The 20,354-nt window shown below is 36.2% G+C and overlaps 1 protein-coding gene across 1 annotated transcript in view; it reads left to right on the forward strand.

Annotated features, from left to right (window-relative positions):
• Positions 1-20,354, forward strand: part of TTC29 (tetratricopeptide repeat domain 29) — a 116,963-nt gene that overhangs the window by 89,343 nt on the left and 7,266 nt on the right. The gene's annotated exons all lie outside the window — the stretch shown is intronic.

Here is a 20,354-nt window from a genome sequence, read left to right on the forward strand (position 1 = left end):
AACTTCATAAATTGCCATTCTCACGCTGTTTTTTTATTTCAGTTATCTTCAACATTCAACAGTAAGTACTGATCAGCAGTAAGGAATGTAAAATAACTTTGTTTTTAAAAAATGTTCAGTGTTGTGCCTTACTGACAAGAGCGAGTGTTCAGAGACACAAATTGGTATTATACTCTTACTTTTCTGATGGCAGTAAATTTTCCTATTTTTTCTCAATTCCAATTTGAATATTAATTTAGATAGTAATTTCATTCAATGCCACTGTTTTCCTATATACATTTTCTCATAATTAGTCAAAATACTCAATTAAAAACAAATAACTAGGTAGGTGAGGGTCAGCTTTGTGTTTCAACTTGTTAAGAATTTTAGATTAGGATTTTTTTTTTTTTTTTACTTTTAAAGTGTACTGCCTATGACAGACCTTGGGTTACAAAATTATTTGCAAATCAAACTTTTAAAAGTAAAATGTTTTGGAATAACTCAAATGGAATCATTAGGCAAAATTTTGTAATGTGAATAAGCAACTCCTAATTGAAACTTTCTTTTGCTTTAGATAAAACAATAATCTCTTTTTTAATTTATTTCCTCCATAGAGTAAATAGTAAATAATAGTAAATTGAACATGAAGGAAGTTTGCTGATTCCTTTACATTAGCAGAATGCCACTTACCACCGTCTGTCCTCTAGTTATGAAATAAGAAAGGCCTCATTCCACATTTACAATAAGAAAAACAAGATGAAGTCCTTAGAAACACATGGCTTATCGAATTTCAATGTGCTCAAGTGCCCCCAAAATATCTATGGTTAACTATTAACTAATCATTTTTGGATAATATTTTGCTTGCTTCATAATGTTGCCTTGTCATATATTTGGGAGTTTGTTCTGTAGTTTTGAGTTACCTTTTCTTTAGTTTCTCACTCTTCCTGCCCAGGAGATAAAGTAGAGGAGATATGACCCATATTAGAATACTTGCTTTGATAAAAGTTTTGGTAGAGAGTAAGTTGAGTTACTCATATTTTCAGATTTATCATGGATAAACTTTAGCCATCACATGATAATTAATGAAAAAATATACAAAACTAGCTTCTGATCAGAGCCATGTATCTATTTGCTACAGTCTTGTTTTTAAAAATCTTTTTTACTTTACTCTATAAAACTATTTCTCTATTCTTTTTACATTTTATCTCCATATTTTTGTAAGGATGTGTTGTGTTCTAAAGGACAGGAATAGAACAAAAAATAGATTTCAAAATACTATTCTGAGAGTAAAAACTCAGTTATTCACATGGTAGAGAAGATTGAATTTTCCAGAATACTATGAAAGTACATCCTTTTGCTCATTCATTTGATTGAGATTAGAAATCTATACATGGATGAACTACCTCATTATAAAAGTAAGAAATAATAATCTTTCAGATTCAAATGTAACGTTCTCATACTGTTGGTATGTTTAACATTTTTAGTGGTAGTTCTATATGGAAATAAAACCCATAGGACATTATCAAACACACTTGCTTATTTACAGAAACATATTTTTAGCTCAAAATACACTAAAGTCTACTCTAAAATGTTTCCAAAATATTTCTTACACCACAACTCCTATTATCTCTGCTTAAAAACCCTCATTGGCTCCCTACCGCCACCAAATTAAGTACAAGCTTCTCAACCTTTTTTGACCATCTCCTCTCCCTGCCACCCACCTCCTCACCCCACATCTTATTTCTGGCTCCAGCACCACTCATTGATCTCACTGATCCTGCAAGGTCCCCAAATGCTGAGCTCTTTCCTAATTCCCCTCTCGCTTGGCTGCTATCACTTCTCTCTGTCCCACATTGAATGTCATTCATTTCTCTCCAAACACTTTCATTTGTCCTATTTTGCATCATCTCATGATCATTTCTTTTATTGCCTTATCTTCCTATGGAGAGTGTGAGTCTCTTGAAAACAGGTTCTGATTCTTGGTATTCCTTATAAAAGAAGGCACAATGTCTAACACCCACTTGCTAACGAGTAAATATTTGTCAAATCCGAATTCAAAATGAGTATATATGCACTAGACATAAACCAGTTTGTACTAGCCACTTCTTAAAACAAGATTCATAGTTCTCCACCTCCTTGGAAAATATGAGGGAAAAAAACTCTGTGATCTGATACTGCATTTTGATTACCATGCAATTACCACATGAATGCAGGACCACACCAAGTATAATGTTGACAAAATAAAGAAATACAGAAATATCATTTGGAGGTCTGAGCAGCTTTCAGGTTTTCAAATTTTGCCTTTCTTGCCAGAAAAGGCATCTTTAATCTTGCTATAAAGGGGTCCCCCGTATTTAGAAAAAAGCAGATCAAAGATTTGAAAGATACATCATAAAAGCTATGCAGTTATCTTCACCTCTGAGACTTACATCCTCCAAACAAATCATTAGCTCGCAGAGCAGGCAATATTCTTTCAAGCAGGGGAACACGGCCCCCAAAGGGAATAGAGCAGTGAGAGCGTGCGGGTCTCCAGATAAAATGGAGCAGCCATTTAGCCACCAGCCATCATCTCTCCTCTTTGTGCCCTTCGGAGAGAGCAGAGCAAATATAGGAACCTTCACACCGTTCTAATACCCTTAGATATGGCTGGGATGATTTCATACTTCTCCTTTCCTTCCCAATAGCAAAATAAGAATAGATACTCCTCCCAAATTTAAGAATTTAGAAGGAATTCAAATCTATTGCAGTTTAATACAATTATTGAAGCCTGAAGCAACAGAACTTAGTTAGCTCTGGAAGGCTTAAGGGCCTACGAATTTCTGCTGATTTCTCTAGAATATAGTTTATTCCCTTTACTAGAACTGGTATCTCTACAATCATGAAGTTTTTCTTTTTCTTTTTTTTTTTTTTACTGAAAAGCTAATTCACCTTGCCTCACGGAGATCAGAGGCCCAGAGCTGGGACAGGAAATAGTACTGTTAACCTAGAAATGTAATTACAGCCCCTTAAATGCCAAGATTGTTAACCACTTCACTGATAACACCAGTGACACCGTGTTAATGCACATTCTTATTGTAGCCAAATATAAATTATATGGGACAGGATGCAAATCTGAGTATAGAAATAGACAAATATACTGCCTACTCAGTAAAGATAGTTACAGTTTTTTATAAAATGTCATGCAAAGGTTTCCTTGAGTGCCAAAAATATCACCGTATCTTAATGAGTCATTGAATATTCTTAGAGGAGAACGATCAGGATCAGGAACTTGCCTCTCGGTCTTTGGTGTGTGTTGGCCTCGTGTCAGGGCCGTTGGTGCCATGCCGAGCTTTGCTTCCCACTCTATTCTTTGCTTGTATTTTTCATTCATGAACTCAGTCCTTTTGAGGAAGGTGCAAAAGCAACATTCAAGAGCAAGTCTTCTGTTCCATTATACTTTGGTCAGCTACTTCTGTTTGTTAAATAACCCTAAGAACAAGGAGAAAGTTATATAATTAGTCCAAAGTCAGCAAGCAGGTTTTGTATTATCCCATCATCACAGAGCAAAACTATCTAATAATGTGTTCAAAAAGGTGACACATAAAAAGAAGATTCTGGTGGAAAATGTGAGTTTTTAATCAAAGCTCACCAAAACAGGTTGGTGTAATTGAGAGGCTATTAAGTGTCCTATCACTTGGATTTCAATATTATATTGAACACTAATTAATTTTGTGACTCTTGGCAAAAGATTTTACTTTATAGTCTCTTTATAGATTATAAAGAGTAAAGCCTGTTTTCTGAGATTTCAGATAGCTCATTGATAAGATTCCTGTGGAACTAATCACAATTCCTCAGTAAGAGCATCTTCTAAATGAATGTGGTATTTTGTAGTCCTTAGAGTACCACCTAGAAAAAGTCATGAGCAATTTATTTGTTGTTTTCCCCCATAAACACCAGTTTCTGTGGGTTTTCACAGAAGTTAATTTGTTGTTATTATTACTATTATGTTATGTTTAACAGCCATATAAATGCCAGTGTAAATACTTGCTAGAGTTTGTATTAAAGAAGTTTTTAGCTATCTGATGTCATATGCAATTTTAGTTTTCCCTGGTTGGCACTGGTGAAGTGGCTAAACCTAACGAACTATTTGATCTGCAGATTTTCAATTACTCCTCCTGTTCAACCAATCCTATGTCGTATTTCCCTCAGCAGCTCTTCAAACCCTTTCCTTTCCCCACTGTTTCTGGGGCCTCCAGTTCCAGAACATGCCTTGTTCACTACTCATCATCATTATTCCTTCTTCATGCACTTTAGTCTGTGGCTGTCCCTGCCCTTCCTAACTCTGGTACCACTCCTACAGCCTCTGTCCTCTGACAATGAGTTAGAATCCTCTTGAAATGTTCTCATGATAGAGTTGTGTGGAACCAAATAAATCATTTGGTTCACACAGACAGTCATGGACTCATTTGACAGACAAAATGGATCTATCATCTAGTTCTCTAGAATTCTAGTCCTAGGTTCTTTCCATGTGTTGTACATTCTTATCTATTAATTTCTTGTTAGTAAAAGCATGTCTAACATTTAAAATGATTTTATTTTAAAGTAAAGTCTAGATAAAAATAGTCACAGTGGAGGGAAAAAAACAAAAACAAAAACAAGAGGGGCTTGACTTCTGGCCACAATAGAGTGAAAGGGAAAAGATGTATCTTACTGTCTTAAACAACTAAAAAACAAATAAAACATGTAAGACAAATGTTTTCAGAAATTGGACAATAGGTGGCACAGAACAGTGATCACTGAAAAAAGGGAAACCAATGGGCTGAACTGTGTGACTCCCCTAGAGTAGAGCTGGGAAAAGTGGCCAGGCTATTGCACAGGAAGGCACACCGAGGCGGTGCCCCACATACTCCCTGAGTTGAGGGGAAATGGAATTTGGAGTTCAGGGAGGCCAGAGTTCACAGCAAAGAACTCTCAAAAGTAAAGAGCCAGAGCAGGGCGGGGTGAGGAGGGTGTTGTCCAGAGATCTGTAGTATCTTCGTCTGTGTACTGATTAGTTTGTGCAGGTAGAGAAACCACTGAAAGCTAGGGAACGAACCACTCAGACAGATCGGGCAGGAAATCACCTCCACTCAAACAGAGCTGGGGACAGTTCGTGCCCCGGCCAGCAAGAATAGATGAACCTCACAGAACAGCACATCAAGTGGGGAATTCATAAGGGCATTGTCTCAATACAAAGAAAAGTTTGTTCTAAATGAAAAGTTTCTTTGGCCCCACCTAACAAAGCTTAGGAACAAGTATCAAATCAAATCACCATTATGCATACTTTAAATATGTTGTGATTTTGTCAATTATATCTCAATAAGTCTCCATGAAAGGATAATAACTGTTTCCAAATAACTTAACTGAATCCTAGAACAAAACTCAAGAATATTTATAGGGATAAACAATATCTAGCAGCCAACAAGGTAAAATTCACACCGTCTGACATCCAATCAAAATTATATAGACATGCCAAGAAGCTGGAAGATAAGACTCTTAATAAGGAGAAAATAAATAAGTAAATAAATAAATACTGACAAATGACACACACGATAGAATTAGCAGGCCAGGACATAAAAAGATTATTAAAACTATATCCCATGTGTTGAAGAATGTAGTGGAAAGATTAGACTTGTAGAGTAGAGCCATGGAAGATATAAGAAAAAGATCCAAATTTAATTTCTAGAAGTAAGAAATGAAACATCCAAAATCAAAAATAACCTGGATGGGATAAGCAGCAGATTAGATAATGCAGAGGACAAGAGTGGTGCACTTGAAGACACAGCAACAGAAACTTCCTGAAATGAAATACAGAGGAAAAACATACTGGAAAAAAATGAAAGAGAATTGTGGATCCACTTCAAGAAGCCTAATATGTGAGCAATTGGAAACCCTAAGGAAGAAAAAGAGGAGGGAATGGAAAAAAATATTTTTTAAAACAATGAATGGCTGATGTTTTTCTGAGCTTGATAAAAACTATTAACCCACAGACCCAAGAAGCTCAATAAACCCCGCGCAAAGGATACATAAAGAAAATCAAAACAAGGCACATTATAATTGCAGGGCTTTAAACTGGAGAAACAAGCTTAAAGCAGCTAGGGAGGGCACGGGGTGGAGGAGGGCAAACGTGCACAGAGGAGCAAAGGGATAGAGCAGAAATAGCACTGTAAACAGTGTAAGACAAAAGGGGAAAAAGCAACTATTTAAAGTACTAAAGGGAAAAAAAGAACCATCAAACTTAGAGCTCTATACCCAGTGAAATGTCTTTCAAAAACATGGGTAAAAGAGAGATGTTTCCAGGCATACAAAAGCTGAAAGATTTCATCCCTGGCACACATACAAAAAATGTTAAAGAAACTTCTCCCTGCTGAAGTAAAATGGCCTCGGGATACTTGCCAGGTGACAGCTTCGGGGAGGATATGTGACGCAATTCTAATTAAAGATACAAGAGAAGAAAATCTTCTGAGGAATTCCTGGGAAGGTTTCATTCGTGCCCATAAAGGGGCACAAAGTGAGGAGATTCCCTTCTCCCTGACTTTAAATGTCACATGAATATGTGACATCTAGAGCTGCTATGGCGACCTTGCCACTAGGCTACCACAATGATGGTGGCAGCGGAACACGTAGGCGTCTAGGTCCTCAGTGATACACTTCCATGCTAAATTAACTAATCCTGTAATTGCCACCGCCATTGTTTTACATGGGATAAATTTTCCGATTTCTTAAGTCACTTTTAGCAGGTGGTTTTTTTTATTGTTGTTTTTTTCTTTAGTAAAACCCAGATGTAAGCACTAACAGCTAAGAACACAGTAGCAATGAAATGCCAGGTGGTGCTGGCATATTACCTAGCACTGACTAGCAAACGGCTAACAACTAGCAATTGACTAATGACGGCGTTGTTGCTGTAGCCTGGGCAGCTGGCACCATGCCTGGCATGCAGCAGTGCCCAAGGGACGCTTGAACTGCGGGCACTTGTGTTGAATAATTTTTTATTAATTTTGTTTTCAAGCATTAGGCAGTATCTCAGACTTTGACATTCTCCCTGAATTGTAAAGCCGCCTCCTGTTCTAAATTTTCTTACCCCTTCTCCCATCCTAACTCCTTTCCTATGTAGGACGCCGACCCCTCAGAGGGTTGGAGCTCTGAGCATCGTTAGGAAGCAGTTAGCCTGACTGATTCACACCGTACTGTGAGTGACAAAAAGTACTTTAACCTAACTTGGGATTTTTTTTTTAATGTTTGAAGATTACCTGTTGCCAAAACTTAGGACAGTTTTAATATAATGTGTAATTGAAATCTTTCAGGCAGTGTGGGGCAAGATAATTATGAATATTGAGGCCAACACATGGATTTTGTGAAGCCTCAGAATCTACTCTAAAATTCAACTTCTCAGAGCTATTCCTAAATGTCAAAGTTTTCCTTTCTTGAATATAAATCTATGCCTTCTTTGGGGGTGAGGGGAAGCTTATTAGAAATTTGAGATGAGAGATCACTCTCCCATTAAAAAAAAGTGATGGCAGCTAAGGACCCTCCCCCTCTCATCAGAAAATCGTGCAATTATTGCATGTAATTTTTAGAGAGCTCAGTAACCATTGGTAAAGGGGGTAGAATTTACAAGGGCCTACAGTATCTGGTTCCTCACTCTCCTGGGCAACACAGAGGCTGGCTCTCCTCAGTCCCTGGCAACCGGGCTGGGTCCTGTGACCAGTGCTGGCCCAGGAGCCAGGATTCCCTGTGGGTTGTGCAAGGAGAATGCTCCTGAGATCCTGCAGCTGATTCTTGCCCAGATGCAGCAATCGTGGAGGGAGCCTCGTTAAGAACTATGGAGCCACGAGATGGAAGCAGCCCGCTCGCTAAATGTGCACGTGTAGAACGCTTGTCCTAGAAAGCCACTCCCATATGCAGCAGGGTTTCCGTGAACCCAGAATCACCCTGTATTGTGACGGACACTGAGATTCTCGGAGTTGTGTGTTACCACAGCTTAATTCAGGCTGCCTGGACTCCATCAGGACTCCACAAGGCTCCCAAAGCAGCAGCAGCAGGAGCTCCAGGGGGAGCCCGGGGACAGGCATTTCTCTGTGGGACAATTTATAAATTGTGTGTTTGCATGTTGTGAGTCTGCCTGTCATGTCTTAGAGGCAGGGAGCCTTTATTTTTCACTTCCTTTTTTAGCCACATGCACCAAAAAAAAACAAGTTTGATAAGACAAATTGAAGATGAAACATTAAAATATATTATTTATATGTGCTCTACTGTTAAACAGCATAAGAAAGATATGCATCTTTTTTGCTGATGTAATTTAAATTGATAGGTTATCAGAGTGGACTTCTAATAAATTTCAAGAAATAACTTAGAGAATTCAGTGTGTTCTGCAACCGATGAAAAATAATTCCAGAGATGAAACATGCTGAAAAAGACAAATCAGTAGTCAATTGCAGCCAAATTTTTAAATAAAAAGGGCAGCAGAATTTGAGCCTGAATTTCAAATTTCCTCATGCAAATAGAGTTCACCCATCTTTGTATATTTTCCACAACACAAGTGACAAGTTTGCTTTCTTAGGAATCAAGTATTTCTTCAGAAAATGAAGGCTCACTTCATTGAGAAATAATAATGTAGCTCTAGATCCCTTGGGTTGAAAGATCTTTTTTTTTTCTTCTTCTTTTTCTTTTTTTCCCCCTCTGAGAGCCTCCTTTTCTATCTGCTGCCTTAGTTCAATAAAAGAGAATTCTTGATTGCTCAAACAAAAACTATACTTCTTTTAGATTCTGCTCACAGTTCTTGGTAGCTGATGGTGTTACCAGTTTTAACTTTCCCATGTACACTGAACTCACCACTTCCATGAAAAATGTAGCTGAGTTTTGCTAATCTGGTTTAATTTCCGTTTTCTCTGAAATTGCTCATCGGAAAAGCTCATGGAAAGTTTGATGGTTGGTTTAGCGTAGCACACCCTGAGTAAAGGCCGGAGCTGTCCCAGGAGAAGGCCAGAGTTTGTAGCTCTGACAAATCCTGTCGTCATCTGTTCCTAGTTATTTCCATCCCCAGTAAGGGGTCTTATGTCATTTTACTGCTTCTGACTACGTCATTTTACTCGTGGTCAACGATTCTCAATACTGTGCCAATTTAACTATAACATTTTCTACCATTTGTTTCCCCCCACCCCCGGTTTGGGAGCAAAAAGACCCTCTCCTATGTGTATTTAATCCTTTTTTGATAAGACTCCATTAAGACAATTGTAGTGATTCTTGATTCATATCACTTCTTCTGCAATAGAAGTGGCATTAATACTGTATGTAAAACGTGAACATAAAGAAACAAATTTTCTTGGCTTCTAATTCTTTCCAAATTTTCCCTGGTCCAGGGTATTGTGTGGTAATTTTTCTTTCTAATTACCTCACACTTGATATTTTCATCATTATGAATTTTTATCTTTTTTAACCACAACATCAATCAAAAATTATATCCATGGTCCCAGAATTCACTTTCCTTTATATCCTTTTACTCTGTCCTCCCTATGTCTTTGGCTCCAACAAGAGTGAATGTTTTCATGGTCTAGGCTCTTTAGCACAATTAATAGAAAAATAAATACTTTTTATGATGAATATCCTTTTAGAAATTATTTATAATGCTTTATTATGATGACTTACTTGGCTGCAGTCACTGGATATATATTTCACCTCTTATGGATGATGTCTGCCTCCTGGGGCTTGGTACAGTGTGTTCAGAATGGGAAATATTGAGCAGGAGTGTCATCATAAGAAATGCTAAAATATTCATAATTTTAATGCCAGTCCATCCTGACCAGTGTCTTGACCTTCCTGAAGTGAATTCTTGAAACACTACAAATGTACCTGAACCCATGTACTTTCTGAATCCTCTGAACTACTCTTGCAATGAAATGACTATTAAAAACACTGACCAATATTCATCAACCCCAAATCCTTTATCACTCCAATGTACTCAGAGATTGTTTGGTTTTGTCATTTGTTTGTTTTTAAATTTTATTTCATTCTAACCTTCAATCAAAGAATCTGAACAAATAGATGTTTTTTCCTCATGCCCTTAAGGTTGTTTGGACTTTGTCAAACCAACAAGAAAAACAAAAATTAGCTCATTTAAGTGCTATGCTGCTAAGGATTGCATTTATTGACATCTAACATGTACCCAAAATGAGAAAAAAAAACTGGTTAATTTTAGCCTTTAGTGAGATAAGTCTGATTTTTCTGAACTAAGACTATACATTTTATTGTATCAACTAATAAAATGTATTTTGCAAAATACAGATAATGAAGTGTATTTTGTACTCTTGTCAAAGGAATTTTAGTTCAACACTTCAAAGGTCTTCTAGTTTTGCAATTTAGATAAGCTCCTGAAGACAGATACATAGTTTTCCTTGATTCTCCATGTGTTTTTAACTTCAATATTAAAATAACAGTGGACAAATATGAAATGAAGCTTCAAAATCAATAGTGAAGAAGAGGATTGATGAGAAATACTGAGAGATTTTGAGTCCAAATGACCATCTTAATATTTTGAGGTTAATGTATTTGCTGTTCAGATTTATTTGGTCCAAGTTTTTACCAGCAACCACTAATAGAATTATGAAAAGAAGGAAATCAACTATACAGGAGGAAGCTATTATGTCCAACCTTTAGGTATTAATTAAAATTGAAAAAAATTAATAAACACAAAAGCTCATTGTATTGAATATAACATATGCTAATGAAACATTTTTCATAAAAATCTTAGTGGGAACAGGTGAACAGACTTGGTGTTATGATTTTATCTTAGGAATTCTTCCTAAAACTATGGATATCCAAATAGCTATATTAACTCTCTCTCATCTGAATGGATTCACTTCTTCAATCCCCTTCATACAGGGCTTTACATTGTAATCTTACCTGAAGATTTATATGATGAGACATGAATGTAGTATATTCCTTAGTAACTTGATTGGCAGGAAATAGAAAGCAAATACACGCACACCTTTTTAATAATTTATCATTACTTACATGAATCTACTAAGTTTAGGCACACAATTATATGACTAATTATGTTGAAAATCCAAGTGGATGCTTAAATAGATGACCATGCCCCCAGGCCTCTCCAGTTGTTTCTGCTGTCTCATTTAACCATGCAAATGTTATTAAGCATTCCTGGCTAAAAATGTTCAAGCATGTGCAAGTGTAATTGCATAGATAATTATGCATAATACTGTCACTTTCTATTTCTACAACATAGGAATTTTCCTTTAAAAAATATCAACTTGCTACTGGGTAGCTGTCTCAGTACATGCCAAGAAAAATACAATTTGTAAGAGATAAGTAGACCAAAACCAACCTATTGCTCTTTCTTCAGGATCTCTTCCTGACTCCTTTAAGCACATCATTTTGAAGTAAAACAGAAAAATATCAAGCCATATACTAAAAATAAAGTAAATGTTAAGTAACTATAAATGCAAGACTCTATTCACAAAGTGTACTTCAATAACTGTTGTTAGATTCATGAAAATATTTATACAAATCTATTAATGAGATACAAAAGAATACATAGAACTACTCTGTCTATGAATAAAAATGTATATGACAAGTCTTTCAGGTTTGTAGATACTAAAGCCATGTTTACATAACAGCAAAAAATGTCCAAGAAAACAATTAGAAGGCACATATATGAGTGTTTTTGGCAGGTTCATTTCTTGTCATGAGAGCTATGAGGAAGCTTCACAGAACAGGATCCTGCCTGGTGCCATGCCTTCCAGGTTGGATTCTACACAGCTCTGCCTAACAAGTCCCAGCTCTGGATAAAAAGTTTGGTGTGTGTGCAGCTGTTGGTGGAGCCTGCTCACATGACTCTGCCCAGCTGGAAGGGATGCTGGGAAAATATGTGGCTTTTCAGTGCCTTACATGAATTACAATTTCTGAAGCATGGAAATGGATGTTTAGATGCTAGCAAGCAACCTCTATAGGTGGTGCTAAGCACTGTGAAGAAAAAGCAGGGGAAAGAGGACAGAAAGTGATTGCATTTGAGGAGGGCTTTTTTAATCAGAAGGTTCAGAGAAGCCACAAAAAAAGAGGCATGGTTTGCACAGAAACCTGATTGAAATGGGGAGAAGATATCCAGCTAGACTTGTTCACGTATCAAGAAGACCAGTAGGGTGGGAGCAAATTGCGTGAGGAGAGAGGGAAGAAATGAGCTTTCAGCAGAAGGCAGTTCATCTAGGACCTTCAGGCCTTAGTGATGACTTTGGATTATATTCCAACTGTGTTGGGAAATCATCATTGAGGTCTGAGTATGGGACTCTGACTTTTTAGAAAGATCACTTTGGCTGCTGGATAAAGAACAGGTAGTTAAAGCAGAGGACTCTTTAACTAAATCTTGCAATAAGAAATCTATCTCACCTTGTGGCATATAACACGTAGTTGAATCAAAAGCTTACCACGTGTGAAGCACTATGGTATTTTTCCACTGTAGCCTAGTCTATTTCATTTTTTAATGATTTTAAAGAAATTATAAGTAGAAGAGTCTTACAAGGAAAAAATGAAATTAGAATTGTTCATGGGTGGCTCAAAATATACTGTTTCATTTTCTATCATGATATAAGTATTTTAAGATGCTCTGTGGGAAACTAAACTTCTGAATAAGCTTTAGACAGTTTCTCAAGGGTGCAACTCAAGGACCACCTGCATTAAAATTATCTGATTGGTGGTGGTCAGAGGGGTTGTTATAAATGCATTACCGCAGATTTATTGAATCAGAATCTCCAGTGAATAGGGCTTGAGAATCTGCTTTTAACAAGCTCACTAGGTTATATGGAAGGTTACATTTTCATTACATGTATCATATATATGTATATTACTTATATTATGTGTTTATACATTTTGCTATATGTAATGTATATTTATGTATCAATATATAATATATATTTCACTCATGTATATAAATCCATTTAGTGGATCTTTAGATAACGTTTCTTAATAATTTTATAAGATCCAATTGAAATATGGAAAGCACTCTAAATCGATACATCTATTCTTTCACCTTCTTTAGATATCTATTTTTAAATCAAGTGAAAGTTCTTGAACTCTTCCTCCCTAATCCCAGGTCTTATTTGTGACTTCACATCATTTATCAGAAATAACGAATAATATTTTTCTCTGCTCTTTTACCTTTCCTTTCTCCCTTTAAATGTTTAAAAAATTTCACTTCCCGGAGAAGCCGACTTCCCATGTTGAAATACCATAAATACCACCTAGTCACAACTCCATGATTCTAAGTGGTATTTGACAGCATTATTTTTCAATAGGTTTGCATATCATTGATTTTCACTAAAGATTTTCCTCAGAATTTTCTCATTTTGTAATTCTGTTTTGATGCATTCTGGATACAACAAGTTAGATGGTTTCTCTCTTAAAAAACAAAAAGGTTTTCAAAGTATCATTAAAGTGTGTGGGGGGGGGGCAATTTTCTGTACTCAGTTCTAAAATGGAACAGGAACCCCCTAAGCTATGTTATTGATCACATGCATGCAAAATCAGTCTTCAATCTGGCACAAATAATATGTGTAAAGAATGGGATTTAAGACTTGATATTATGAAGTCACTCTGTAAAATGCTTTTTTTCCAATTTCACATTCATGTTTGTTGTGATAACCCACATCAATGGCTTCACCGTAGTGAAGCCTCATCCCATTTTCCTCATCCTGTAGCCAAAGCAAAATATCCTGACTTACTATGTCTGCATGTCAAAGGAATCACCTCCCATCGCCTGGGCTTCAACAAAAAGGGACAGAATTCTTCCGTGTTCCTGGGGAAACATGGGGTTAAAGTGGACGGAATTTCAGGAAGTGTTCAGTTGACTTGCTATGTGGTGAGAGACTGCAGTCCTAGCTAATGACTTGGAGGCTCGGAATCCTCAGGTCTCTCAGGTGGTTTCAGTCGATCAGTTTCAGCAGCATGATGAAAAGGTTGAGATAAAATAAACTGACAGTTGCTACTCATCGTAGGCAGCAGGCTGTACCCAGGCAGCTGAGACCCTGGGAGCCCTCGTTCTCAAACAAAGGCTTTCACTGCAGTGAGCAATGAACTCCAAATAAAAAAAAAAAATGGGGGCAGATTGGCAGCTGGTGACCGGCAGGAGGAGGGAAAGAAGGGAAACTGGGAAACACAGCAATTGTTGGCTAATTAGAAGCCATTCCCACCTACTTAATACCAACCCATTAAACAGAAAACACTTTTCATCTTTCTCTCCTGCTACACATGACATTATACTCCAATCAATACCCTCCCACCAGCTGCCTCCGTGCCCACAAATAAATATACTTCAAGTTTAAGAATGCAGTAATTGATTTGGGATGGTGAAACTGCAGCTTTCATGGGGTATTTTCTGAAGATACTAATGCAGGGTTTGTGATGCTTAGATAAAGTAATCATATCCGTAAACTGACAGCTGTCGAAAATGGGAAAACGTAAGGGAAACCTAAACATGATAGACTCATTGAGCCTTCAAATGTTTGGCTCAATAAATTCACTGTCAGTACCACCATTTTGACCCTCTACACACACACATTATGTAAGATGACATACGGAAAATAGAATAGTTGTACATAAAATTATCTTGCATTGTGTTTGAATATAATTTTAATAGAATTCTTCCATTCGTCCCACATTCAAGCTTACGGAAATATGTCTCAACAACTCAAACTACTGAAACTGTATCCTAATACAGTAAGAAAATAGTTGTGTGCCATTACCTTTATTTTGTTTTGAACAAGTCTTCCTCCCGAGGTGAGTTTTGTGGCTTTAAGAAAAAGTTTATATCTTAAATAATATTTACAGGAAAACAAATGAGCTAAAATGTTATTTTTTTTTCCTGTCTCAGTTCTGTGACTTTTATAAAGCTTTTTTTTTTCCTGAACCTAAATATCAGCCTCCAGATTTTCTAACTGATATTCTTTCAATCCCTGCACACTAGTGCTGGGACATCGGTCACAATGCTGGCCAAACACACAGCTGCCTGAGTGGTCAGTAACAGGGCAGAAACATTGTTCCCTCTGCTATGTCAAAATAGAAGGAAAGACCTGGGAACAAACAGGATCTCAGGGTGCCCGCCTTCAGAGAACACATCTTACACACTTTCCCTCGCACAGTACTGCTTACAACAATTTTACTATTTTAATTTTTTTTTTTTTTTACTTTTGGAGTACATTTACGTTATGAAAGTTTACCCTCTGCCATCGAAAAACATATTGGAAAAGTAAGGGGAAACTATATTTGAAAACTAATTCAAGCTGCTGAGTTAATTGTCCAAACTACTTGACAAGTCTTTAGAAAGCTTAGAGACAAAATGAATCTTAGGTTGCTAGATGAACGTGCCATTTGAGAGTAGGGCTCTAGGTTCCTTGCTCTCTAAAATTTTCATTCATCCATGGATGCCATCTTTCCCTTTTTATCTTGAAGAAATAATTAAGATATTTCTAAACGTGTCATGCTATATCCTAAAAGAAATGGTATTACTTAGTACAAATATAGAAGACAAATATCAGAGACATTATTATACTATTAAAAATAAGAGGTTGCCTCTTCCCACTTTAGAAATGAAGCAGTCCGGGAACTACCTTCATCTGAGATTAAGCTCTTTTCTCAGTTGAGTAACGCCAAAAATATCATGAACAGTTGAAAGCATTAATTCTTCTACTAATGCACTTTTTAAATGACTGTCTTTGTCAAGAGCCACTGTTAATGAGGTCATGTTAAAGCATAGTGAATTATTTTACAGTAAAATATTCTCCTATGGTACCTCAAAAAGTGTTCCTGTGTGTTTAGAGTCTTTCTTCATCCGCATACCTGATGTTTCCCTTTGCCTATTCCAGTAGCCCAAAAGAGAAGAATTTTCATTGGCTAAGAGAGAGGCTAAGTCTTCATTCACTACAGAATGTAGAACAAGGTGAATGGGGACAGAGACAAAGATGCTGAGCCACAGAGGGGAGAGAAGATTTATGTGAAGTTCTGAGGAGCTGTGGAGAGTGTAAAGGAATTGTACAATGAAGGGAATGGAGGATTATGGTAGAGGTTGGATTCTGAATGGATCCCCTTTGATGATATCTGAAAAATGCAAGAATTTGAACTATGCTTTAACTGCCTTTGTTGTTGGACTGCGTTTCCTCTCCTGGGATAGAACTCAGAACCTGAACCTCAGGGTTTTCTGGGTATATAAGGTCTTTTTAGGCTATCTGTTTGAATCCAAAACTTTTTTCTTTTTATTACTAATGCTAACTTGGGTACCTATGGTGATTAAATCTTAGGTCAATTTAAATTTAAAAAGGTTACTTGCCTTCAGGCTTCTATATTCTATTCTAAATAGTCATTCATAACAAAGTAATAACTACAGAATAGATTGGTTGGATTTGTTATTTTCTATTCTCACGGACATTTCCCTGTAGGAATTACAGGTTAGTTTAAGAAACAACAAAACACTGTAATTGACAGCATTTTGCATCTGGAATAGATGACATTGACCTAAGAAAAATGTTTTCATCATCAGTCATCATTTCTTACTAAACAAAAACAATGAGCTAGTTGTTGCATTGAATGTTGTATTTTCAAATTTATTTCTCTATAGGTTTCTCCAACCGAGTAATGTCAGAAAACCAGTCAGTTGTGTGCAAGAGGCAACCAACTAATGTTTCTCTCTCACATCGATGTTTCTCTTCTTCCCTCCCCCTCTCTCTAAAATCAATAAATATGTCCTCCCTCAGGTGAGGATTTAAAAAAAAACAACACATGATATCTACAATGACAGCTTTTTAGATGTAATACCCTCATTCATAAGTGAATCTTGTGGTCCAAATGTCAGTTACAAATTCTATATCTTTACTTTTACTTCAGCAAGTTGAATCCTGACATGCTCATTTGATGCACTCAGAAGACACGGAAACTTCTCCTATGTTGTAGTATGTGTCTTCACTCCTTTTACACGGCATCCTTATCTTGTCTCCTAACAGTTCCTTCCCTGCCACCTGTGTGCAGAAAGCAAACACTTTTAAAATAAATTTTTCAGTTCATTATTTTATAGATATTAAATATTATGTCTTGGCCATTCATATGGAAAATAATATTTAAAATTAATAGATTGTTGAAAGTGCATTAATTATGAAGTGAAGGGAAAAAAGTAAAATAAATAAGAGAAAATGACTTTACACAGTGCTGAGCAAATTTTACAGTCAAGCTATTTGTCATGTGCATTTCAAGGTTTTAATCATAAACTATAAAATTATACAAGTTTCCAGTCATCATTTGCTTAGAGATACTGATGCTGGGCCACATATTCACTGTGTTTGCAAAAATCTCAGCTTCGATAGTATGAAAAGAAAGGCGTCTTCTGCTCCGACCTTGATTCTTTTATTCCATTTTCCTGAGATTAATATGAATGTTAACTAAGAAGAAAAGTTAACTCACTTCAATATAATGTAATCTGTATCTTTTTATTGGATATATATTTTTTGGTTGGGAAAGATATGAAGCCCTCTAACACTGGGCTATCAATCTAACAATTTTTCTACTTAAATATGGCTGTATATTTTATTGCATTGCATTTTTTTGTTACAGACACTGTGTTATCAGGTGTATTTCTAAATACACACTGTTATTTCAAAAAGGGGGGGATGTATGTATTTTTATAACAAATTATGTCTGCTGCCATCTTTTCCTTTAACAATCATTGTCTCCTTGTGTACTTTATATTGCACATGCACATCTAACTAGTAAATTACTCAAAGTTTACCTAACTGTTGTAATCCTCAAGTCCAAGATTGTCAGGAGATTTTGGTGTTAGTGAGACTCGTGCAAGCCCGCAAGCTCCAAGCTCCTGGGTTAGAACCGAAGCAGGGATCTGTAGTGAGATACAAGAGGCGGACTCTGACACAGGTCCAGCCACTCACCATCTGATCTCATTAAATAATTCAGCAAATTATTTTCTAATTTGCTATGTATGCAGATCATTCAAACTTTACTGGAATGTTGAAAGAATTGAGTGTGGAAAAAACCTGGCACAGTGAGCTATCCATACAGGGCGGGTCAAAAGTAGGTTTATAGTTGTTTGCATGGAAAATAATACAATAATTAATGAATAATAACACAAGAATAAACTCTGTGTTTTGCTACTCACAACTATAAACCTACTTTGGTCCCAGCCTACATATTGAATATATGAAGTGTTAAGTGTGAAGTATTAAGTAAATATTAGCTCAGCACTTCAAGAGATGGCCTCCGGAAAGGGGAAGCCTAGGGAGCTCTGAGAAGCTTCAGAGGCAGGCGCGGAAACCAGCCCACAGAAGAGCACTTAGTCCCAGAGAGAGAAATCCCTACAGACATTCTCCTCTGTGAATGTGCCCCAGTGTCTTACCTCATTCACCCAAATGGGACAGATGATCCGTGGAAACTGCTGGTCTCAAGAAACTGTATAGTAGAACATGCTTCTTTTTATTTTCATACGTATTAAACAGTTTAAACAATAAGAACATATATTTACAGTGCAAACAAGGGCAATCATTATAACCTCTGTGCACACATATGCCAAATTTAGAATATTACTTGTCGTAACCCATTAATATGTCCAATCCTGTGTGTTACTGAGGTGACTAGGACATTGTGGTCTCTACCCATAGATGCTAACCAAAAAGGAATTTAAAAATAAGTATTCCAATGTGTTTAATTTGGAGAAAGCAGGTAGATGTGAGCAGATCTGGAAGCATATATTCTTAAAATTTTGTATCTCTGAAAGTGCCCTGGAACAACTATTTAAATTTATTTAAAATATTTTAAAAGTTCTACTACAAAGCATAGTGTCACATTTATTTTAAGTGCGAGTATTTTAGAAGAAAATAGGTAACTTTATGTTTTAAACATTATTTCCTTTTATCTCTTTTACTGAAAATTGATACACATTTAAACATTCTTTGCTTTCTTGTACAGATAAAATTTTGAGTTAGAATTGTGTTTACACTCCTTGACATATCAAAGAAAAGTAAAAATATATATAATACTTTAAAATAGTAAAATATCCAATTTTTGAGACTCTCTACATGTCTGGAATCCCAAATAGCTGTAAATGTCATTACTAAGATGGGATGGGGGTGAAATATAACATCTTATCAGCCAAAAATGATTATTTGAATGTACTGTTCAATTTAAGATTCACTTTCTCCCTTCTGCTATCTCGTTATAAGAGGCTCTAAAAGCAGTGGAAATAGCAGGTGGTTCCATTCTACATGAAAACCTATACATTCAATCTTATTTTGACTAGCTCTCAGGGTAGCCTTGCATCAACAGGAGATTCAGAACCAATGTAAAGGAAGTAAAATGAGCCCTTGGCAGTTTCAGCAACCGCTGAGAGCCAATGACTGTGGGTAAACGTCGCGATGCCCAGACTCATCCAGACAAAGCCAAATCTAATCTACTTCTAATCTATAATGGCTCTCTGTTAAAAATGAAACAGAGAATCATACCATCTATTTCTTTTATTTAAAATATTTAATTAAGTCTCTATTTTAAATTACTGATAGATCTCAAATATTGACAATGCTTACCAATGAATCTAGTTTAAGAATGTGTCACCTATTTTGCTCGAATTCAATGTACAATTTTATTTCAAAGCTTTTTCTCAGCCACAGTGAATCCCTTTAAAAGCATATTGGTCCTATTTGTTTATGGCATCAAGCTATACCTAAACACTGGGATGGTTAGAATTTATCTGGGAAATTTTAGAAATTGAAACAAATGAAATTATTTTTAAATGCTATAATTATAACTGGAAAATATTCCATTGAGGTTAGCAATAAATGTTTATTATAAAATCTTTTTCAAAAGTCATCACATAATAATTCTGGAGTGAGACATTTATTTTATTTTTATATTTACACATTATCTTTGCAGGGATTTTAAGCTCAAATATACTCCAGGCTGAAATTCCTCTTCTCTTTTTTCAAAGTCATTGCTACCCAACCTATAAACCTTAGAACAGCATTTCAATACTTATTTCTACAAAGTTGCTCTTTGTTGCTCATAATTTCTAGAAACTACCTTAAAATATGACCTGTTTCTTTCCTGATACAGAAATGTGTACTCACAGAAGTACAGACATGAGTTGTGATTGTGCCCAAATGTGGGTGTGGAAGTTGCTGTTTGATGTGTGTACATGTGCAGGTGATTCTGTACAACAGAGAACCCACAAGAACCTAAACATGCAGAATACAGAAAGCAAAGTGGAAAAGGATTTTCCAACTTAATTCCCACCAAAAGAAAATGGAATGAAAAGATAGAAAGGGAAAATTGCACACTGACATTCTATCCCTCTCTGAAATCTG

Source organism: Pteronotus mesoamericanus, unplaced genomic scaffold (genome assembly GCF_021234165.1).
Source record: "Pteronotus mesoamericanus isolate MK-2021 breed Mesoamerican mustached bat unplaced genomic scaffold, CSHL_Meso_final contig_163, whole genome shotgun sequence".
Classification (NCBI taxonomy): Eukaryota; Metazoa; Chordata; class Mammalia; order Chiroptera; family Mormoopidae; genus Pteronotus; species Pteronotus mesoamericanus.